Here is a 24,450-nt window from a genome sequence, read left to right on the forward strand (position 1 = left end):
GGCCCTAGAAGCCTCCCTACCAAAAACTGAACGATCAAAAACCCGAATCATCTCCTCTTTAAAGTTCAGGTAATTGTTAGAAAAATCAGCCCTTGCCTCCCAGATAGCTGTGCCCCAGGTGGCACGAGACGAAGACTCTGGAACTGTCCAGAGAGGTCGGAAACCTGAGCGGCCAGGTTCTCAACGGCATGACGAGCAGCAGACAATTCCTGCTCGTGTCTGCCGAGCATGGCTCCTTGGATCTCGACGGCAGTGTTACGAGAATCTGTAGTCGCTGGGTCCATTCTTGGTCGGATCCTTCTGTTATGCAGGTGAATGAGGACCCAAAAGCGACTTGGCGAAAACAGAGTCTTTATTCCAGTAAAGGAAATAGGCAATACTCCTGGACAATCGGAGCAGAAAACAAAACAAAAAACTTAATTCCACTCGTAGTGACGAGGACAGACTGGAGACTCGACCATTAACTGTAGGTTACCTCGGGAAGGCACCGACCGTAGCAGACTCAGACACCTGCTAACACGCAGCATCTGAGGGAAACAAGACACGACAGGGCGAGACAAAGACACAGCACGGCGAACAATATACAAGGATCCGACAGGACAGAAACGGAAAACAAGGGGAGAAATAGGGACTCTAATCAGAGGGCAAGATAAGGAACAGGTGTGAAAAGACTAGATGATTGAGTAGGGGAATAGGAACAGCTGGGAGCAGGAACGGAACGATAGAGAGAAGAGAGAGAGGGAGGGAGAGAGAAAAAAGGGAACGAACCTAATAAGACCAGCAGGGGGAAAACGAACAGAAGGGAAAGCAAAATGACAAGACAATATAAGACAAAACATGACAAAAGTAGTGCACTGGGCCTTTACTAGTCCTGTATTAGTGGGCTGATATAGATATCTTCAGTGCAGGCAACAACAAAAAAATTCTGCATCCACCTCCCCCCTCTGCAAAAAAAAGTCGCACCAACACCCAACTACTTCCCGCAGCTGTGTTCAGAGGGGTTCAAGGAACTTTTTGAACTGGAAAAGGTTCCCTATGTATGGCCATTTGTAGAACCCCGAAAGGTACTTCCAGACTCCTTTACTTATAAGAGTACAGGGTACAGACTAGAGAAGAGGTTCTCAAAGAGGGGTCAACCGCAGCGATGGGAAGAACTTCTGCTACATGTATTTGAAATATGTATTTCAATGACTTCTGAGTATTGTGTCATTTGTATTACACTGCGCTGAACTATACTCCAATGTATTTTGTAACCAGATACTTTTGAGAGCTGTAGATTTGTATTTTCAAAATCCAAAATACTTTTCTATATTTTATTTTTTATTGCAGTTCACAATTTTGTGGGCCCCTTTCATCCTGCATTGGTGTAAGTCTGATGACAACCATTCCTCTCTGCAGAGCCTCACAAGCGCACTCAGGTTGGATGGGGAATGTTGCTGCACAGCTATTTTCAGGTCTCTCCAGAAATGTTTGATCTGGTTGAAGTCCGAGCTCTGTCTGGGCCACTCAAGGACATTCAGAGACTTGTCCCGAAGCCACTCCTGCATTGTCTTTGCTGTGTGCTTAAGGTCATTGCCCTGTTGGAAGGTGAACCTTCACCCAATCTGAGGTCCTGAGCACTCTGGAGCAGCTTTTCATCAAGGATTTCGCTGTACTGCTCCGTTCATCTTTGCCTCAATCCTGTCTAGTCTCCCAGTCCCTGCCGCTGAAAAACATCCCCACAGCTTGATGCTGCCACCACCATGCTTCACCTTAGGGATGGTGCCAGGTTTCCTCCAGATGTGATGCTTGGCATTCAGGCCAAAGAGTAAAATCTTGGTTTCATCAGACAAGAGAATCTTGTTTCTCATGGTCTGAGAGTCTTTAGGTGCCTTTTGGGAAACTCCAAGTGAGCTGTCATGTGCCTTTTACTGAGGGTTGGCTTCCGTCTGGCCACTCTACTATAAAGGCCCTCATTGGTGGAGTGCTGCAGAGATGGTTGTCCTTCTGGAAGCTTCTCTCATCTCAACAAAGGAACTCTACAGCTCATAATTTATGTAGGTTAACGTTTCACCTTCCCACATGTAGAGATTCAAATGGTCGAATATGGACTGACAGTCGCTTTTTCATCCAATTGGAGACAGATTTTAATATGAATATTGTGTATTCCGCATAAAGAAAAAATTTGCATATTCCCACCAGTGGTAGGCCTGTTTCCACCAAATATATTTGATTTAAAAAATCAGTGCGTGACGAGGTAGTGCACACACAATGTATTTGTTGGCTTAAGTGTTGTCTTACATTTTCATGTGCCGAATAAAAATCTAAAATTGAATGTGCTTCCATCGCATTCTTAACTACCGATAGTTTTGTAACAACAACGGTTGAGTCAAATAGCAAATGTGCCAACTCAAGTCTTGGCACCTGCGCTCTAGCCAACAGTTTGCAGATATAGTGCGGGTAGGCTGTGCGGATTGTCTAGTCTAGGCTACATAATGAGATTATTATGGATAATTATAGATAATTATCTGTCAGTAAAATTACTAATGGGAGAAATGGCGGTGGAAACGACATTATGCAAAATTATTGATATAATAACCATCATATCAAAGTAATTATTATGATACAGATTAAATAAATGATGATGAACTTCACAGGGTGGTGAAAATGCTCATTTCCGATAAATATTGGGGATCTTACTCTGGTGACATGAACTATACTTGACTCCCATTTGACAACTAAAAAATATTCCGGGTTTTATCCAGAATAATCTCATCATGTAGATTTGCCTATCTGCCTAGCCTACCCGCACTGTAGGCTATCTGCGAGTTGTTGGTTATGGAGTACGTGCCAAAACCAGAGTAACACATTTGATGTTTTTGTGACAAAACTAATGGTAGAGATGAAAATGCGATGGAAACATATAGAACTTTAGATTTTCATTCTGTACGTGGAAATTTAAGCGAAAAGGTGTGAACTACTTCATCACGCACTGATGTTTATCCACAAAAAGTCAATTTGGTGAAAACACACCACTTGTGGGAAAATCCGCATATTTTCTTTTTGCAGATTCTATAGTATTTGTATGAACACCTGTCGCCAATTGGATGGAAACCTAGCTACTGACTGCTATTTTGTGCAAGTGTCTGACATATTCAGACAATGTACTGTATCAAGTAATTTAGTTTTTCACTAGCCTACTGATACCTGTTCATATTCAAGTCAGTGTGATTGATTGAGTGGACCCCTTCCCTCTAGCAAATACAGGGGAAAATAGAGGAAAATAACCAAATGAAATGGAAAAATGTCTGAATACAATGTGTTTAATAGAGTATGAAAAGGTCGACGGTTTAATGCTCGAGCGCACCTGTTTTTCTTGCATCATCTCCTCATAATAATTCCCCGCTCTGGGAGAGAGGGTGGGTGGAGGGGGTGTAGTAGAGTGTTGTAATATACACGAGAGGGAGCAGAAGATATTTCAGGATTTGGGGAATCACACGGAATTACTACAAGGGAGCGTTCGCCCTTCATGAATCCATCCCTCGCTTCTATTCCATTCCCTCTTCAACTAAAGCATTCGATTTCCCTCCTGCCTGCAGATCGTGACCGTATTGGATGAAGGATGCGCCGCTGTGCTCCAAGAGCAACTACCCGCTGCAGTGCATGTGTTAACGTTTGACTGATCTGTCTATGTATGGGATTTTTCACTCTCTGTGGAAGGACAAGGAGCTGATAGCGTCCTGAGAGGGAAAACGTTAAAAGTTGGAGGAATTAACTGATTTATGGACAGAAAAAAGGTCACTGGTAACTACTCTTTCTTGTCCCGTGGATGATTTTTTTTCCCCCAATCCGGCGCTAAAGGCGCGAAATGATCCCTGTCACGTAGCGCAACAACCAGCTGTCCTGGAGCCCGCTGGAGTGAATAGGTGCTCCGTGCACGTGAGAGATAGCGCAGCGCGCGGACACCTGCAGTACATGTTGCGGGAATTCCCCTTGTAAACCGTCCGGAGAAGGTAAGTTAAAAACCTCTCGGAAGATATCTATCCATTTACATTATGTTTATGATTCTATTTAGGTTATAGCCTACCATTAGCCCACCACCATTTCATCCACTATATATATTTTTCCATCTTTATTGTTAATTTATCGCTTGAATGATTTTTTGTTTGTTTTATACATTGATATATATTAAAGAAGGTTGAAGAAATTGTTGAATTAACATTTTGAATTATGCAACATTAACATACATTTTGCAGTAGAAGCCATAGGCATATGCAACACATAGCCACAGGAAGTAGGGGTGCTGACCCTGAAAAATCAGAATACATTAAAAAAAAAAAAATGTCTAGATATTTTTTAAGAAAATAATTTTTCACAAAAGTAGTGCCATGGGCCTTTAAATAGTACTGTATTAGCCATCCTACATAGCGTATGTGGCTCGGGCAAAAATATTTTTTCAGCACACCCCCTTTAAATGGAATAAAACATTTAAAAACGCAGCACTACCCCCCCAAACTACTTCCTGCGGCTATCATACCACGGACCCAGCACGTAATCTGAGTCAGTAGAAGTGTGCACTTGGTTTAGTGGGTCGGGAGGAGACGTCCATAGAGCGCCATTACCAGCTCAGTGTATGGGATGCTTGCCGAAATACTGTCCTGCAGAGAAGTCTGTCTATCGAATGGTTGTTTTTCAGGATGCTTTGCAATGACAACTAAACCGATGTATATTTAAAGTGGACCAAGTGCATTGTTGTTACTGTATACTGTATTAGTAGGCTACATGATCTAGATGTTTATTGTATGCTACATTGTGGCAGGTAAATGTTATAGAGACCAACTGTCATTGCAAACCCCACTGACTGTCATATAGCATGGCTACCTTTTGTTGATTTCCATTCATTCAATGAATGCAGTTAGTTTATTTGAGCTTTTCCTATGGAGGCCAAATGAAGGCGAATGAGAGAAGAGCCCTGGCCTGCTACAGCATAATAGACTGGATGGACTAGTAGCACTCAGTCCTAAGAGCAGTCCTTTAGGTGGTCAGAGGCGTCACTGTAGTAAAACAGCTTTGTTTTCATGCAGCCATTTATCACCTAAATGTATAGAGTACTGTCAGACAATCACTCCTCCATATTTTAGCCTTGCCCTATAGACTACTGTGTATTTGTTTACTATATGAATGTGAGCTTATACTGTAAATCTTAAGGCATTTTTTAACTCAAACACTCCTAGGATGTTGAACTAAAAGTGAATGAAAAGTAATTATTGCTTAAAATATTTATATGGTACTGACTCAAAACTAAATAAGTCACACCAATTCTACATTGTTAACCATTTTTGTAATTTTATCAGTAACTTACTTTATTCAGTGGCGGATTTAGGTATGGGGACATGGGCAGCCACCCAGTGCGGCATCTTGCCGGTGTTGGCATGGGGCGCCCGCACAGAATCATTTGGAATGGTGACTTTTGCGAGATCGGTTTTCTATCGCTCATTTGCACATCACGTCAATGATATCATGTCACCGTGTGGGACTGGGGGTCAATTAACCTTGTCGGAGTGGGCACCCATATCTAGTTTGTGAGTTAGGCAGGCTACTGCCTGGAAAGGTCTCCCACTCAGAAGTAGAAGATGGGGAGGGGGGCAGGGGTAGGTTGACCTCAGGTCTCCCCACTGGAAGCGCGAGGTAGTGGGAGCGGGGGAATCTATCAAATAGTGCCCTTCTAACTTTGTACAGTACTAATGCATTAGTAAAATTAGTCACACTACGAAATGCTACCAAATAAACCACAATTCATTCATAATACTGTGAATATATAGTTTCACAGACATATAGTTGCATTTTTTTCTGGTTTGTGCAAAATGGTGAAGAATAATATAAAACCATTCTGCACACCACCAAGGTGAATTGGTTTAGTCTTGGCTCTTGGTTGACAGTGTTGGGGATGGGTAATGCATTGATGCTTGAGTACCAAATCAACACAAATGGGTAAGAAAAGGTCTAAGCCATCAGTGCCCAGTTTAGGAAAAAGAGGAAAGAAGAAGAGGAGAAACGCGCAAAAGATAAAGGTATTGCAGCTATGTCATCTCTTTATGAGTATAATATTATGCATGTAATGAAAGAGGCGAGTATAACACTTATGTTTGTCAGCCTATGTTGCTATGTTGCTTGCTATGCAATTACACATAGGGCGACACATTTCAGTCCAACTAGGTTACATAACATTGGATATCATTTCACACAGGTTCATCATGATAATGTGTGTAGCCTGCAGCAAAACGATTACAACCTAACCAGCACATTATTGATTTGGTTCACTTTCATTGAGGTGACATCATAACGGTTTTCTGTGATTGTATTGACTAGGTCCTGAACTCAGTAAGGGGAATTTCCAATGCTTTAGGCAAACTTATAAGACGTCTATTATGCTGAGATTTTGTATCTTTTGTGATACATTGAGTCTTTTGGGATGTCTTGTGCCTAGAATTAGCCAAGGAGGTTGTATGGTTCATTTGGTTCCTATTCTGAAAGTTTGATAAATGGTGCATAATGACATGAATATATAATTGTGCAACAAATGTATTTAGGTTGTCAGACTCATACTGTATTTAAATGCAAATTCAAGGGCACTTCTGAAATATTTTGGAGCACACTCTGGCACTGGCCAGGATGAGGAGCATACCTTTCTCAGCCACACAGGTGTCTTCACAAATGTTGCCTGAGCCTGAGGATGAGGATGAAGACCCATTTGCTTCCACTTCTCTCCAGCAGGATTCTTCAGGTGTGTTTGTGCGCATCCCTGCATAACATTAACAAAATACATAATTTCCCTTTTGCAAAGTTTTAAGTTCCCATATTGTAGGTAACAATGATGATTGTATTATTACTGGGTATGTATGGGACGGCAGGTAGCCTAGTGGTTATAGAGTGTTGGGCCAGTAACCAAAAGGTTGCTAGAATGAATCCCCGAGCTGACAAGGTACAAATCTGTCGTTCTGCCCCTGAACAAGGCAATTAACCCACTGTTCCTAGGCCGTCATTGTCAATAAGAATTTATTCGTAACCGACTTGCCTAGTTAAATAAAGGTCAAATTTAAAAAAAAAATCTATGTGGTATGTTCCACCACTATATATGTGGTGAATAATATGCGTTAACTAATGCCCATGTGCTCTCCATTAGAAATGCCTGTAGCAGCATCCCCACCAAATCCTGCTGCTGAGGATGAACCACTGTCTACAGACCCTGTCTACAGACCCTTCTGACTGGCATCCAGTTCTTACTGACAGAATTCGGACACAACTAGTTTGCAGAGGACCAAGTGAGGTACCACCAAACTTTGTTTTCCCCAAGGAATGAGAGTGATGGAAGAAGTTGCCACCACCAGTATTTCAGGAAGACCCCGGTGAGTGGTAAAAACCTCCATAGAAGTTGGTCGGTGTATTCTGAAAGAAACAACAGCCTTTTCTGCTTCTGCTGCAAACTCTTTTCTAAGAAGAAAATTAATTTAGCAAACTCAGGACTGACAGACTGGAAACATGCACGTTCTTTGCTGACTTCACACGACAGCAGTCCAGAACACCAAAACTGCATGAAAACATGGAAAGAACTGGCAATGAGGATCACAATAGCGGAAACAATTCATAAGCATGAGATGGCACTTATGGAGGCTGAGAGGATAAGATGGAGAGAGGTGTTGACACGTCTGACTGCTATTGTGCAGTCTCTGGCAATTAGAAATCTGGCACAAAGGGGACACAGAAACACTGTACTCTTCATCAAATGGACATTTTCTCAAAGAGGTTGAACTGATGGCAAAATTGGATCCAGTCATGAAAGAGCACCTTAACCGTGTCCAAAAAGGGACCTCGAGTCACACCACCAGCTACCTTGGCCACCAAATGCAGAATGAACTCATTGATTTGTTGAGCAGCAAGGTCATTTCAATAACAGTCAAATCAAATCAAATTTTATTTGTCACATACACAAATAGCAGATGTTAATGCAAGTGTAGCGAAATGCTTGTGCTTCTAGTTCCAACAATGCAGTAATGACCAACAAGTAATCTAGCTAACAATTCCAAAACTACTACCTTATAGACACAAGTGTAAGGGGATAAAGAATATGTAGTTCTTCTCGACTGTGTGTAATGAAACCTAAGATGACCTGGGGTACCAATGTAAGAAATAACACGTAAAAAAAACAAAAAACTGCATAGTTTCCTAGGAACGCAAAGCGAGGCGGCCATCTCTGTCGGCGCCGTGAGTGAGTGACATCAAGCTGGCAAAATTCTGGCAAAATTATTCTCTATAATTCTAGATTGCATCTCAGATGTCAGCCACACTCAACAGTTGTCAGTTGTGATTATAATTGTGTCACTGAAGGAGGAGCCCCACATAAAGGAACATTTTATGGGGGTTTTGGATGCAGAGGAGTCCACGGGCCAACATTTGGCATCCTTGATTCTCAAAAGATTAGAGGAGCTAAAAATTCCTTTTGAGGACTGTAGAGGACAGTCTTATGATAATGGGGCCAACATGAGAGGCAAAAATAAAGGTGTCCAAGCCAAACTCCTGGAAATGAATCCAAGAGCTCTATTTGTGCCATGTGGGGCTCACACATTGAACCTGGTTGTGGCTGATGCTGTTAAATGTTCTGTCGATGCCATAGGTTACTTTGGCATCTTACACAAACTGTACACCTTGTTCTCAGCCTCCACACAGCGATGGGCCATCTATGTGGACATCACTTTGAAGATGTGGACTGAGACAAGGTGGCAGAGTAAAGTTAAGAGTGTCGAGCCACTGAGGTACAAGACAGCAGCGGTGAGAGAGGCACTGATTGAGGTGAGGCATCAAAACAAAGACCCTGTGATAAAGATTGAAGCCCAGTCCTTGTCGGAGGAGGTGAGGAGAGATCCAACATGTGAGCAAGCTGATGCAGTCTCCCAGTATGCATGTGGATGTTGCAGTCAGTCTTCTCAGAAAGACAGAGAGAGGTCTCAGCAGCTACAGGGCAACAGGCTTTATGACTGCACAAACGTCAGCCAAGGATATTGTGAGGGTATGAATGTTCTACAAGAAGGAAGGCTGAGGTCCACAAAGTGGCACTTTTCCTACGGATCATTTGATGAGCCTTTGAGTGATGTCCTGAAGAAGCTGGAGGTAACATTTTTCAATGCCGTTGTTGATGTTGCAACCTCAGCTCTTCAGGAAAGATTTTCACATTGGAAAATGTGGGAGAGAAGTTTGGAGTGCTGTCAACCTTCCAAAGTCTCTCAAATGAGGAGCTGACAGAACATTGTGAGGTCTTTAGTATGACTGCACTATAAAGAACACCCAGACTTGGATGGCAGAGAGCTTGCACAGGACCTGAAGAACATGCCTGACTTGCCATCGAAGACCATGACCCTGCTTGAGCTGCTGATATTAATACATGAAAGGGAGCTCTCAGAATTGTATCCACATTTGTGGACTGCTCTCAGAATTTGTCTTACTCTTCCAGTGACCATAGCTGAAGCAGAGAGCTTTTCAAAGCTGAAGCTCATCTAATCCTACCCGAGGTCCACCATGTCACAGGAACACCTTACTGGCCTTGATGTCATCAGTATTAACCATGCAATTGCTGGGCAGATTTCTTATGATGATGTAATTGATGACTTTGCATCAAGGAAGGAAAAAAAGGTCAGGGTTTAGATGGCAGTTGTGCAATTTAGTTTTTTTCTTGTTTGAAGTGCAATAGTGTAATAATCAGGTTCTCTTCTTTATAAGTGTGTTATTCTATTTGTGTATTTATGTGATATAGGATTTGTGAAATGTAGTTTTATTTGTGTTTTTTGTTAGCAATAGGGTAAAAGTGTAATAATTTGATTCTCTTTTTTATTTGTATTTATATACTAAAATTTGTTTCTATTTGTCTTTGTTACTTTTTGATATGAGTCTTATTTTTATATTTATATGATTTTAAATGTTATGATTATTTATTTGTGTCGTTCCAAATGTCTGAATTAGAATTACAGTTAGTGCAGAATGGTGTTTTTGGGGGGGCTGAAGGGGAGGTTCGCCCAGGGAGCCATACAAGCTAGTACCGCCACTGACTGTATAAACTGAATTCAGTAGATTACCGTAGAATGTACAGTAAAATACAGTACATTTGTATTTTGTGGAAAAATGATGGGCAGTGAAAGAGTCTCTGGCTAATTAACATAAGGCGTGTCTTGTAAGAGGCCATATTTGTCGCATGTATGAGTGATCATTCTGTACCCTCACAGAATATGGTAATATACTGTATTTTAGGAATTCTACAAACCTTTTCCTAAAAATATAGATGATAAGAAACACTTTTTTTTTTTACTGTTCTGGCGAATGTAATTTACATAGACTTTTTAGGGTAGACCAGGGCTTTTCGCAGTGCTAGGTTGCTACGCAATAGCAGACCAGTATAGCTTGTAACTTCACAATCCAGACCGGACACTGGGGGCCTGGTTTTGCCCTGTAATTACGGCCAGTTTGGAAGCATTTGTTTAGACTTCTAGAAGTGCAAGTGATATGAAACACCTAGTATTCATTAATATGCTTTATACCACAGCATTGAATTCTCATTTCTGATTGGCTAGAAGGGCATTCTAGAATGGACATTAAAATCAGTGTGGCGGTTTCGGCACCAAGATCTTTGTAAGACACGGTTTATGCATACAAGCACACACCACCAATCCAAGTGAAGGGTTAAACCGGTTTATTACTATCAGGCATCGTTAACTTTCCTGATGTACAAAACTCAAAACAAACAGAGTAAACACTTCATCACCAGTGGATGGGCCTCCAATCTTGGTTTTTGGGGGTTCAATCCTTCTTGAAGTCATAACTTCCTTTCTTCTTAAAAACCTCCTTCTCTACTGTAGGCTCTGGCTCTGTCTCTCCCAATAACCTCCTACTCCTTCACCTGCCGGGGTCAAAGAAAAGACAACGAAAGAAAACCCAGGGCGTGGTTAACTGGAGACACTGATTGGTTTCACCTGTCTGTAGTTTGACACTGATTACAACTGGAGGCAGGTGTGGCTGTTCTGCTGCAGACTAGACATTTTCCCCTGTGCTGTCTGTGGTCCTGGCAGCCAAAAAACAAATAAACCTCGCAAGCACATAATGTCCATCCACCACACAAGCCCTGAAACCGCTACACCAGATAACTGGACAGTTGGAAAAGATATCTGGAAATTTGGAAAAAACATTGGGACAACTTTCATTCATAAAGCGATATGCGCCCACACATATACATGCTCCAAAGTTACAGAAAGCTAAACCAACAACTACACAAACTGAAATTGTGTAAATTGTAAACGCAGGTCCAACGAGGAAAAAACGTAGCTAACTTGCATTGATTTGTTTTTGCAGATATTTTTTTTTGCATCTGATCATGACCTGGATGTCATAAGGTGAATGCACCAATTTGTAAGTCGCTCTGGATAAGAGCGTCTGCTAAATGACTTAAATGTAATGTAAATGACCTAACATGGTGAGTGATGAAGATTCATTTATCTGGTCCCTACTGTTGCAGTCACGGCGCAAGTGACGCCATACTGTCAAATCCCCCCACGTTTTCTAGTTTGACCAACTGTTTTCAGCAATGTTTTTTGGGGAGGGTTGTCATATTGGCAGATTTGCTAGCTTCTAGCCTTTGATATGCAATGCAATCTCCTCATAATTAACAGTCAGTGTTGACGAGTGTCCTGACAAGAAGGAAAACCTTTCTAGCTATGCCAGGCAAAATCAGGCATTATCAGCTCATTGTTATGGATGTATCCAAATTAATGTCAATAGAAAATAGCAACTTTGCTGTTAATCTGGCTGTAGATGTTGTGACTGTGTTAGCCATAGCTAGCTAGCAAGCAAGGGATGGGAATGTTGAGCATTGCAACAAAACAAAAAGAACGACTGGGTCCATAAATTCTTGGGAAATTACTGGACTTTTATAGCCCTACTTGCAGTCCACTGTATTAGAGTAAAGCTAGGCCTCAAAATAAATCCTTAAAAAATATGTAAGAGTTAAATTATCATGATAACATTCACCTAGGAACTCACTTGGTGAAGGCCACAGGTTTAAAAATGTACCAATTCATCAACCATGTCTCTTTCACTAATAAATACAGTCATGGGTGCTAACTCTACAATCACTTGCAAAGGCAAGAAGCACAAGGAAATTATATTGGAGGCGTGGCTTAATGGGGGTGTTAACATTTAAAAAAAACTGATGCAACTTAAATCTGGAAAGAAAAAAGAAAATCCCACAGACACTAGTCTGTCCATGAAATGAGTCTGATACCCCTGCCCTACAGGCTCACAGTGACTCTATCAGTTTGAGTAATGACTACAAAATCTAAGCGCAATAGATTTCCTTGAATGTTTTGAGTAATGACAGCACATTGTGGTTAACATTGAATAGCATTTGAGTGTTTTATTTCAGAACTAGCCTATGGATAACTAGATTAAAGTATATCTACATATGATATAGGCAGGGATGGGCAAAAATGACAAAATACAATTACAAAATACCATAAAGATAAATGTATCAAATTAAAATACAAAATATGTTTATTTGAAATGTATTTAATTAAAATACATGTTTTTTAAAATAGAGAAATAAATCTGCAAATCGCTGGCCCACACAGCAACAACATACTCAGTAACAATTACAAAAACAATTTACTTTCTATAACTGTGATATGTTGTTGTTTATCTATCTTAGTTGAATGCACTGACTGTAAGTCACTCTGTATAAGATTGTCTGCTAAATGACCTAAATGTATATATGAAAATGAACATACCAAAATGAACTGCAAAACACACTGATATTATTATAGGCTTTGTGACAGGAGGAGTCCATTAGAATAATACTCAGAATGCGTTGCAATTGTCAATTTTTACATATACAATTATATTTTGTAAATTTGAGGGATGCTCTTATCACACCTTAGTGCAATCTGACTTCTGATACCAATGCAGGGTGAGAGGAGGCCACAAAATGGTGAACAACTATTTAAAAAAAGAGTATAGGAAAATTCTCGAAAGTATCTTGTTACAAAATACATTGAAGTGTAGTTCAGCCCAGTGTAATACAAATGACAAAATACTAAAAAGTAATTGTAATACATATTTCAAATAGATGTAACAGATATACTGGTCCATCTCTGCCTATTCCCTGCTTCGAAACCCAAAGGGATTGTGTCTGAAGACCTAGTCCCATTCCGCTCACTCAGATACCGTACTTCCCCTGTGTGTGTGTGTGTGTGTGTGTGTGTGTGTGTGTGTGTGTGTGTGTGTGTGTGTGTGTGTGTGTGTGTGTGTGTGTGTGTGTGTGTGTGTGTGTGTGTGTGTGTGGTGTGTGTGTGTGGGTGTGGATGAGAGAGATAGAAGGAGGAAGTGTGCACACAAGTGTGTGTTTGGTGTTTGTCTTTCTGTGCACGATGTGTGTGTGTGTTTGTGTGTGTATTTATGGAGGCTGATGTAGGAGGTGGTGGGGGAATATATTTCTACAAAGTGTGTCACTACAGCTGCTGCTGCAGTAATCCAGGGAAGCTCTCATAATAGATTTTTGCACAGTGAGTAGAGGATTGCTCCATCCTACAGTTGTTCTGTAATGCACTGCGTGTTCTGATGTAAAGCAGGGATTGGCAACTGCGTGCCTTTTATTTTAGGCCCGCTGATTAAAATGTTGCTTAGGGCCCCCAAAAGGCTACAGCTGGCTCTGACTGCATGTGTGGGTATGCATGTGGGTACGCAGACCCCCGCGAGCCACCTCGGCCCCCAATGATGAGTTCAGATTTTATGTGGCCCCCACCCCCATCAAAGTTGCCCATCCCTGATGTAGAAGCTTATGCACTCACTATCCTAAGATTTCACTACATTATGAGAGTCACAATTTGCATGGAAGTCTAGGGGAATTAGAAATAAGAAAGGCTTGTTGTTGTTATGGCAGCAGCTGAAAGGGTGGAGGTAGTGAATTACAGATAATCTCATTAATGTAGTTGAGTAGCTTTTCCGAGTACTTGTAGTTTGAGTATTTTTCTAAATCAGTAATTGACCAATACAATGAAATTGGGGAGGGGACTGTGGATCTCTCTCTCTCCGTTCATTCATTCATATGTTCATTCATCACAAAACCCACTGATATTGCCAACTACTTTAATGACTTTTTCATTGGCAAGATAAACAAACTTAGGTATGACATGTCAGAAACAAGCGCTGACACTACACATCCAAGTATACCTGACCAAATTATGAAAGACAAGAACTGGACTTTTCAATTCCGTATAGTCAGTGTGGAAGAGGTGAAAAAAATATTGTTTTCTATTAACAATAGAAAACTGTTTAGGCCCCTTACTTTTTGAGTAAAGCCAGTGTGTATAGACACAGTGTATAGACACAGTGTATAGACACAGTGTATAGACACACTGGCTTAACTCAAAGCCAGTGGCATGTTGTTAGTAAAGAAGGGGTGGAGGTAGCGCATGACTCAATACTATATACGTCAGCTACCACAGCAACTGAAATAACTGCAACACTTTACAAAGAGCTGCAGTTAGTTTCTGAATGGGTTGCAAGGAATAATTTAGTCCTAAATATTTCCAAAACTAAAAACATTGTAATTGGGACAAATCATTCACTAAACCCTAAACCTCAACTACATCTTGTAATGAATAATGTGGAAATTGAGCAGAAACTGCCATGGTCAAAACATATTGATGCAACAGTAGCTAAGATGGGGAGAAGTCTCTCCGTAATAAAGCTCTGCTCTGCCTTCTTAACAGCACTAACAACAAGGCAAGTCCTACACGCCCTAGTTTTGTTACACCTAGACCACTGTTCAGTACATTTACATTTACATTTAAGTCATTTAGCAGACGCTCTTATCCAGAGCGACTTACAAATTGGTGCATTCACCTTATGACATCCAGTGGGACAGTCACTTAACAATAGTGCATCTAAAACTTAAGGGGGGGGGTGAGAGGGATTACTTATCCTATCCTAGGTATTCCTTAAAGAGGTGGGGTTTCAGGTGTCTCCGGAAGGTGGTGATTGACTCCGCTGTCCTGGCGTCGTGAGGGACTTTGTTCCACCATTGGGGGGCCAGGGCAGCGAACAGTTTTGACTGGGCTGAGCGGGAGCTGTACTTCCTCAGTGGTAGGGAGGCGAGCAGGCCAGAGGTGGATGAACGCCGTGCCCTTGTTTGGGTGTAGGGCCTGATCAGAGCCTGGAGGTACTGAGGTGCCGTTCCCCTCACAGCTCCGTAGGCAAGCACCATGGTCTTGTAGCGGATGCGAGCTTCAACTGGAAGCCAGTGGAGAGAACGGAGGAGCGGGGTGACGTGAGAGAACTTGGGAAGGTTGAACACCAGACGGGCTGCGGCGTTCTGGATGAGTTGAAGGGGTTTAATGGCACAGGCAGGGAGCCCAGCCAACAGCGAGTTGCAGTAATCCAGACGGGAGATGACAAGTGCCTGGATTAGGACCTGCGCCGCTTCCTGTGTGAGGCAGGGTCGTACTCTGCGGATGTTGTAGAGCATGAACCTACAGGAACGGGCCACCGCCTTGATGTTGGTTGAGAACGACAGGGTGTTGTCCAGGATCACGCCATGGTTCTTGGCGCTCTGGGAGGAGGACACAATGGAGTTGTCAACCGTGATGGCGAGATCATGGAACGGGCAGTCCTTCCCCGGGAGGAAGAGCAGCTCCGTCTTGCCGAGGTTCAGCTTGAGGTGGTGATCCGTCATCCACACTGATATGTCTGCCAGACATGCAGAGATGCGATTCGCCACCTGGTCATCAGAAGGGGGAAAGGAGAAGATTAATTGTGTGTCGTCTGCATAGCAATGATAAGAGAGACCATGTGAGGTTATGACAGAGCCAAGTGACTTGGTGTATAGCGAGAATAGGAGAGGGCCAAGAACAGAGCCCTGGGGGACACCAGTGGTGAGAGCGCGTGGTGAGGAGACAGATTCTCGCCACGCCACCTGGTAGGAGCGACCTGTCAGGTAGGACGCAATCCAAGCGTGGGCCGCGCCGGAGATGCCCAACTCGGAGAGGGTGGAGAGGAGGATCTGATGGTTCACAGTATCGAAGGCAGCCGATAGATCTAGAAGGATGAGAGCAGAGGAGAGAGAGTTAGCTTTAGCAGTGCGGAGCGCCTCCGTGATACAGAGGAGAGCAGTCTCAGTTGAATGACTAGTCTTGAAACCTGACTGATTTGGATCAAGAAGGTCATTCAGAGAGAGATAGCGGGAGAGTTGGCCAAGGACGGCACGTTCAAGAGTTTTGGAGAGAAAAGAAAGAAGGGATACTGGTCTGTAATTGTTGACATCGGAGGGATCGAGTGTAGGTTTTTTCAGAAGGGGTGCAACTCTCGCTCTCTTGAAGACGGAAGGGACGTAGCCAGCGGTCAGGGATGAGTTGATGAGCGAGGTGAGGTAAGGGAGAAGGTCTCCGGAAATGGTCTGGAGAAGAGAGGAGGGGATAGGGTCAAGCGGGCAGGTTGTTGGGCGGCCGGCCGTCACAAGACGCGAGATTTCATCTGGAGAGAGAGGGGAGAAAGAGGTCAGAGCACAGGGTAGGGCAGTGTGAGCAGAACCAGCGGTGTCGTTTGACTTAGCAAACGAGGATCGGATGTCGTCGACCTTCTTTTCAAAATGGTTGACGAAGTCATCTGCAGAGAGGGAGGAGGGGGGGGGGCGGAGGATTCAGGAGGGAGGAGAAGGTGGCAAAGAGCTTCCTAGGGTTAGAGGCAGATGCTTGGAATTTAGCGTGGTAGAAAGTGGCTTTAGCAGCAGAGACAGAGGAGGAAAATGTAGAGAGGAGGGAGTGAAAGGATGCCAGGTCCGCAGGGAGGCGAGTTTTCCTCCATTTCCGCTCGGCTGCCCGGAGCCCTGTTCTGTGAGCTCGCAATGAGTCATCGAGCCACGGAGCGGGAGGGAGGACCGAGCCGGCCTGGAGGATAGGGGACATAGAGAGTCAAGGGATGCAGAGAGGGAGGAGAGGAGGGTTGAGGAGGCAGAATCAGGAGATAGGTGGGAGAAGGTTTGAGCGGAGGGAAGAGATGATAGGATGGAAGAGGAGAGAGTAGCGGGGGAGAGAGAGTGAAGGTTGGGACGGCGCGATACCATCCGAGTAGGGGCAGTGTGGGAGGTGTTGGATGAGAGCGAGAGGGAAAAGGATACAAGGCAGTGGTCGGAGACTTGGAGGGGAGTTGCAACGAGGTTAGTGGAAGAACAGCATCTAGTAAAGATGAGGTCGAGCGTATTGCCTGCCTTGTGAGTAGGGGGAAGGTGAGAGGGTGAGGTCAAAAGAGGAGAGGAGTGGAAAGAAGGAGGCAGAGAGGAAAGAGTCAAAGGTAGACGTGGGGAGGTTAAAGTCGCCCAGAACTGTGAGAGGTGAGCCGTCCTCAGGAAAGGAGCTTATCAAGGCAACAAGCTCATTGATGAACTCTCCGAGGGAACCTGGAGGGCGATAAATGATAAGGATGTTAAGCTTGAAAGGGCTAGTAACTGTGACAGCATGGAATTCAAAGGAGGCGATAGACAGATGGGTAAGGGGAGAAAGAGAGAATGAACACTTGGGAGAGATGAGGATCCCGGTGCCACCACCCCGCTGACCAGACGCTCTCGGGGTGTGCGAGAACACGTGGGCGGATGAAGAGAGAGCAGTAGGAGTAGCAGTGTTGTCTGTGGTGATCCATGTTTCCGTCAGTGCCAAGAAGTCGAGGGACTGGAGGGAGGCATAGGCTGAGATGAACTCTGCCTTGTTGACCGCAGATTGGCAGTTCCAGAGGCTACCGGAGACCTGGAACTCCACGTGGGTCGTGCGCGCTGGGACCACCAGAGTAGGGTGGCCGCGGCCACGCGGTGAGGAGCGTTTGTATGGTCTGTGCAGAGAGGAGAGAACAGGGATAAACAGACACGCTAATGCAAAGGAGATTGGAATGACAAGTGGACTACACGTCTCGAATGTTCAGAAAGTTAAGCTACGTAGCAAGAATCTTATTGACTAAAATGATTAAAATGATACAGTACTGCTGAAGTAGGCCAGCTGGCAGTGGGTGCGTTGTTGACACTACACTAATCAAGTCGTTCCGTTGAGTGTAATAGTTTCTGCAGTGTTGCTATTCGGGGGCTAGCTGGCTAGCTAGCAGTGTTGTTTACGTTACGTTGCGTTAAAAGAACGACAATAGCTGGCTAGCTAACCTAGAAAATCGCTCTAGACTACACAATTATCTTTGATACAAAGATGGCTATGTAGCTAGCTAAGTAGCTAGCTACGATCAAACAAATCAAACCGTTGTACTGTAATGAAATGAAGTGAAAATGTGATACTACCTGTGAATGCGACTGGGTAGTTGAGTTCTATACAGAAGACGTTGGCTAGCGTTGGCTAGCTAGCAGAGTCACCTACGTTAAGGACGACAAATAGCTGGCTAGCTAACCTCGGTAAACAAATACGGTAAACAAATACATATTCAATGGTTATTTAGTCTCCGCAACCTACTTTCAGATCATATCTGAAGAGTGGATGCGTATGTGCTAGGGGTTGCGCCGAAGCAGTTACTTGTTTAAACCAATCACGTAGTGTGGTCAGGTGCCACAAAGAGGGATGTAGGAAAATTGCAGTTGACTCAGAACAGGGCAGAACGGCTGGCCCTTAAAGTACATTAATGACATGCATGTCAATCTCTCATGGCTCTAAGTGGAAGAGAATACTTCATCAATACTTGTTTTTGTTCGAGGTGTTGACAAGCTGAATGTACTGAGCTGTCTGCTACCTCTTAACCTCTACAGGATCAATGTGTGTGTTCCCCTAATTAGCATGACGTTGTAAGTAACAAGAACATTTCCCAGGAAAATAGACATATCTGATATGGGCAGAAGCTTAAATTCTTGTTAATCTAACTGCACTGTGCAATTTACAATAGCTATTACAGTAAAATAATACCATGCTATTGTTTGAGAAGAGTGCACAGTTATGTACTTGAAAATGTATCAATAAACCAATTTGGCACATTTGGGCAGACTTGATATAACATTTTCAACAGTAATGCATAGTTCATTGGATCAGTGTAAAACGTTGCCCACAAACTACTGTCATCTAGTGGCCAAAATCTAAATTGCACCTAAAGTGGAATAATACATTGTGGCCTTTCATTTGCATTTCAAAGATGATGGAACAACAACAACAAAAATGCATGCTTTTTCTTTGTATGATCTTTTACCAGATCTAATCTGTTATATTCTCCTAAATTAATTTCCCATTTCCACAAACTTCAAAGTGTTTCCTTTCAAATGGTATCAAGAATGTGCATATCCTTGCTTCAGGTCCTGAACTACAGGCAGTTAGATGTGGGTATGGCATTTTAGGCGAAAATTGAAAAAAAAATGTTATATCCTTAAAATACTTGCACACAGCTCGGACACCCATGCATACCCCAAAAGACATGTCACCAGCGGTCTCTTCACAGTCCCCAAGTCCAGAACAGACTATGGGAGGCGCAAAGTACTACATAGAGCCATGTAGAATCAGATTTTAAAAAACAGGTAAAAATACACCTTAACAACGGGGACTGTGAAGAGACACACACAAAGGTACAGACACATGTTCACACATGCATTGGGGTATTATTGTATAGGTATCAAACATTTTGTATTGTATATATGTAGTTGTCTAATAATGTTACATGATGTACTGTTTTATCTTTTGATTTATATGTAATGTAAGAGCTTTAATATGTTTGGACCCCAGCAAGCAGCTAATGGGGATCCTTAATAAATACAAAATACACGCAATATCTCAGGAAGCACTGGTCCGATTTTGGGTGAGCACTGGTCCGATCTCTTGCCATAGAGATCCTGAATTTTCTAAATGACACTGATCGGCCCAAGGCAGGAGCAATAATAAATAACCCAATGGGGGGGGGGGGCTGCATCATTTGTGGGGGACTACTGTTGCCTTGTTTTATGTTTACTTAAGTATGTTTTGAATGAAGTGTTGTCCTTACAGAGTAGCCTACCATTTTGAGGGCTTGGAAAGTTTGAGAGAGATCCTCGGAGCCAGAAAAGAAACTGTTCATCGTTGTTTAGTCAGTGACCAATGAAAGCAAATTTCACACATCGTGCCAATACAGGCCAATCAAATCAACCTGTGCATACAAACTGAACGATGATGGAAGATTTTCAAAAGGGAAAAAATTACGTATTTTAGTTTGGGAAATATCGTGAAAGATATATATATTTTGCGATGCAATACAAGCTTTGCTTAGCCAGGAGGGGGGAGGTGGAAGCCTACAAAAACTCTGCCTTGAACTTGAGGAAACATTGTAGAGGTAAGATAACTAGCTAGTTAGCTAGCTATGATTTATACAAAAAAAATTGCTATCGATGATTTTAGCAGCTAGTATAGCTAGCTATCTAATAGTCTTAATATGAACATTAGCTTGCTAGACAACTAGGCTAACGCTATTCTTGCAGCTAAATAAGTTACATGGCTAACCACCACCTCGTGGGGATAGGTGTTATGGCTAGTACGTCAATGACACTGTGTGGTGGTGGCTATCTAGCTAGTTAGTCATTTAAGTTATCTGGGTAGTTAACAACATTAGGCTAATGTCAGCAAGTGTTTCGCTAGCTTGGTCATGACATACAGCATTTAGAGAGACCTAGGATTCTTTTGTATGTACTGTACATTGTCTGTGTAAATTAGGATAACATTCATCTAAAAGACAAAGTCTCAGTAAGTCTAACTGTCTTCAGTCTCAGTATCTGAGTATAATAAGAATGGAAAGTCTGGGTTTGGGCTATTTTAATGTCAGTGCTACGATGAACTGAGTTGCCACATAAAGTGGAATTTTATGAAATATTCTACATGTGTTTGTTGTACCACTATACAGGTTTGGTCTACATGAAGCATCACCTTGACACAATGACAGAGGAGGACACAGAGCAACAGAGGCAGCATTCATCTGATAAAGAGGATTTATTTTCATCACTGATGCCCAAAAGTTCATAAGGTACATCGGAACTGGTTGGGTACATTGCCTGTGTATCAGACAAGATGGACTCGCTTCATTCCTTTCCATACATAAAGAAGCCGTCCCTCAAACTGAACACGGCCGGCCTGCCTCTGCCGCCTGTGAGTGTTTTCTTTAGCTCTGTTGGACTGCTCTTCACTGCAAAGCGAGCGAGGAAAGAGGGAGTGAGTGAGGTAGTAAATGAGTTAGAAAATGGATGGGGGATTTTTTTGTTAATGTACTTTATTTTGCATTGCTTTTAATTCATCAAAATGTTTGAGTTGCTTTGAATGTTTAATCTATTTTCAAATATTAATAGTGTTGACAAATCTTTTTTTATATACAGATGTGTGTCGCTGCAATTCAAACAATACATTAATTTAGTTCCTACTGTACATTCATTTCCTCTCTTCCTTTTCCAATTTATTGCATGGAAAAGATCATGTGTAACAATGTTCAGGTTGCCTTAGCGAGATGATCTATAAAGTAAATTATCTTATTTTAAAAGTAACTAACTTTTACTCTGTGTAATTTTAAAATTAGCTACTTTTTACTTGAGTAGTTTTTTACACCAGTAGTTTTACTTTATTGTAGTATCAGTACCTCTTCTTGAGTAGGATATTTCAGTACTCTATAAGCAGCTGTCTACGCCAGGGCCAGTTGTGGTTTTGAATGTGTTCATACAGTGTGTTTCCATCTGTGTTAGTATGTCTGATGGGCTTATGTGTGGTGAATCTGAGGGCCTATACAGACTCAATGGCTCCAGGTATTCCTTCTGTCCTAAAACTGTTGGCAGACTATTATTCTTAATGGTTTTACATTTAAATTATTCCATGAACCACAGGGCCCCATGCACCTCCGCAAGCACCTCTAACGTTCTCTATCCCTCTGACTCAGAGGGTGTCAACAGGGTTGGATGAATATAGACGAATACGAAGTGGGCTGAGTTTTACGTAGTTCCGCTGTGCAGACTTTTCCCCTGAGTAAAGCAGTGAGGTGGCTATGTGAAATTAAAAACACATTGCAATTAATTTACTGATCCAAGATAATGAGTGACGAGAGGAGATTTATCCACCGCACAATAAGTAAATCAAGCTAGAAAGGATAAAAGTAAGGAGAGGGGGTGGAATGGAGGGACACATGAAAAGCAGACCAAATAGAGAGATGGAAAGATACAGTAAATCACCAGTGAGGTAGAGGGAGACACTGGGGAGATATGCCATTAAGGAGGGGGAGAGCTGTGAGAGTAGGGAGAAAAAACACAAATGTATGTGTGTGTTTTTGTATCGGTTCATGGATGTGTGTGAGGGCATAATGTGTGCATGCTGTGTGCAATGTGTGCCTGTGAGTGTGAATGTGTGTCCGTGCTTGCCATGTGTGCCCGTGTGCATCCGTTCATGAGTATGTATATGTCACAGGTAGGGTTGCACATTTTGGGGAATATTCAGAGGTGGAAACTTTCCGTGGGAATTAATTGGAATATATGGGAATTAATGTCAATATTTGCTAAATAATAGTAATACCATTTGAAAGTAGATGTTTTTTGCATTGAATATATTTACCATGTCAAATGGAGACAGAAACATAAACATTTTAACTTATCATAAGTATACATAATTGCAAATGATTAAATCCTTCCAATATACATTTTTTTAAACGATTTAGTTACAAATGTAAATGTAATTGAATGAGTTGACTCTTCATATGGGATGATTTCACAGAACAACAAAATAAATGGAATATTGAATGATCCCCAATATTCCATCGCATCTCCCAAATACGTTTTCAACATAAATCTGTAAAATGATAGTCTAGAAACTGAAGACTTGGTTGTCTTCCATGTCTTCTCCCTGGACTCCCTCAATGTCCACCTCTTGAATTGGTCAGCCTGTTGCGTGCTTTGGTGTGTGTGTTTGTCACGAGAATTATGTTCTCAATGTTCATAACCCAATTCAATTAAACTACTCGGTCTGCAACCCAGAATTTGTAAGATACTGGTTGAATGAAACAGACAAAGGCCCAGCTAAAATAGTCCAAATGTTTAGTCAAGAGAGTGCTGGTTCGTTGTACAAAACCATTCATTTTATACTAGCTCCTTATGCACATACTTTTGCACACAAACAGACTCCTTACGCACATACTGTCTCCCTACCCAGCCGACATAGATTATGCAGACCGTGAGAAGCACTCCCTGTCCTCCCCCAAGATTATGGATGCCGTGAGAAATACTCCCTGCCCTCTCCCCAATCTCTTAGTGGCCCCCAGCCAAGGTCGGCACCAAATTTTGCTCAGACAGTCTGTGTTTAAGATACTATAAAGATATTTTGTACAGAGATATTGTTTTACCCTAATTCTGACTAAAACTACACACATAATTTATTATAATTTTACTGACTAAAACTACACACATCATTAATAATAATTTTATGATCCTAATCAATTTCATACAATCATATGGTTTCAGGGTGGAATATTCTAATCATTAATTTAAACATAAATTCCATTAACAGTGTTCCCAAACAAGGACCAGTTGCGCTCTGAGACGGCTGATGTTGGTGGGATTGGGAGGATGATGGAGGCAACATGAGAAAGAGCCTCAGATCTACAAAGTCCCTTCCACGAGGTGGCTGATGAGATATGTTGGCACGACTGCCATATTGCATCTCCATCCCAAAGCCCTTGTTTGGAAGTGTACTTCGCCAGACTGCCAAGAACCTTGCCCTCATCCAGGCCAAGGTAGCGAGACACAGTAGTGATGACACCATAGGCCTTGTTAATCTCTGCACCAGACAGGATGTCTTGCAAGCATACCTGGGGTCCAACATGTACTCTGCAGCGTGTGTGTGCTTCAGGTAGACGTTTTCACACTTTTTTGATGTATTTCAGAACTGCAATTTCCTCTGCTTGGAGCAACAGTGAAGTGGGCGGGGCAGTACGGATTTCTTCTCTTACATCTGCAAGCAGAGTCTGAACATCAGACAGGATGGCATTGTCTCCCTCAATCCGTGCAATGGCTACTGCTATAGGTTTCTGGAGTTTCAGGCTGCTTACCACTCTCTCCCAAAATGCATCATCCAGGAGGATCCTCTTGATGGGGCTGTCCATATTGGCAGACTGTGATATGGCCATTTCTTGGAGAGAGACTCCTTCGCCTCCAGGAGAATGTTAAAAATGATGACAACACCACCCCACCGGGTGTTGCTGGGCAGCTTCAGTGTGGTGCTCTTATTCTTCTCACTTTGCTTGGTGAGGTAGATTGCTGCTATAACTTGATGACCCTTCACATACTTAACCATTTCCTTGGCTCACTTGTAGAGTGTATTCATTGTTTTCAGTGTCATGATGTCCTTGAGGAGCAGATTCAATGCATGAGCAGCACAGCCAATGGGTGTGATGGCGTGTGTATGCTTCCGGTAGAAGTCTTCACAC

At 42.5% G+C, this 24,450-nt stretch overlaps 1 protein-coding gene across 2 annotated transcripts in view; it reads left to right on the forward strand.

Moving 5' to 3' along the window:
• Positions 1-3,428: 3,428 nt before the first annotated feature.
• Positions 3,429-24,450, forward strand: part of LOC124004037 (G-protein coupled receptor 22-like) — a 51,319-nt gene continuing 30,297 nt past the window's right edge. Inside the window, exons 1-2 of one of the 2 annotated variants that reach the window (XR_006833303.1) lie at positions 3,429-3,992; positions 20,902-21,487. The gene's annotated coding sequence lies outside the window, so the exon portion shown is untranslated. Of the gene's footprint in view, positions 3,993-20,901; positions 21,488-24,450 lie in introns of those variants that run through there. The other variant, XM_046312776.1, reaches the window with a different exon arrangement.

The sequence above is a fragment of the Oncorhynchus gorbuscha genome, linkage group LG18 (genome assembly GCF_021184085.1).
Source record: "Oncorhynchus gorbuscha isolate QuinsamMale2020 ecotype Even-year linkage group LG18, OgorEven_v1.0, whole genome shotgun sequence".
Taxonomy (NCBI): Eukaryota; Metazoa; Chordata; class Actinopteri; order Salmoniformes; family Salmonidae; genus Oncorhynchus; species Oncorhynchus gorbuscha.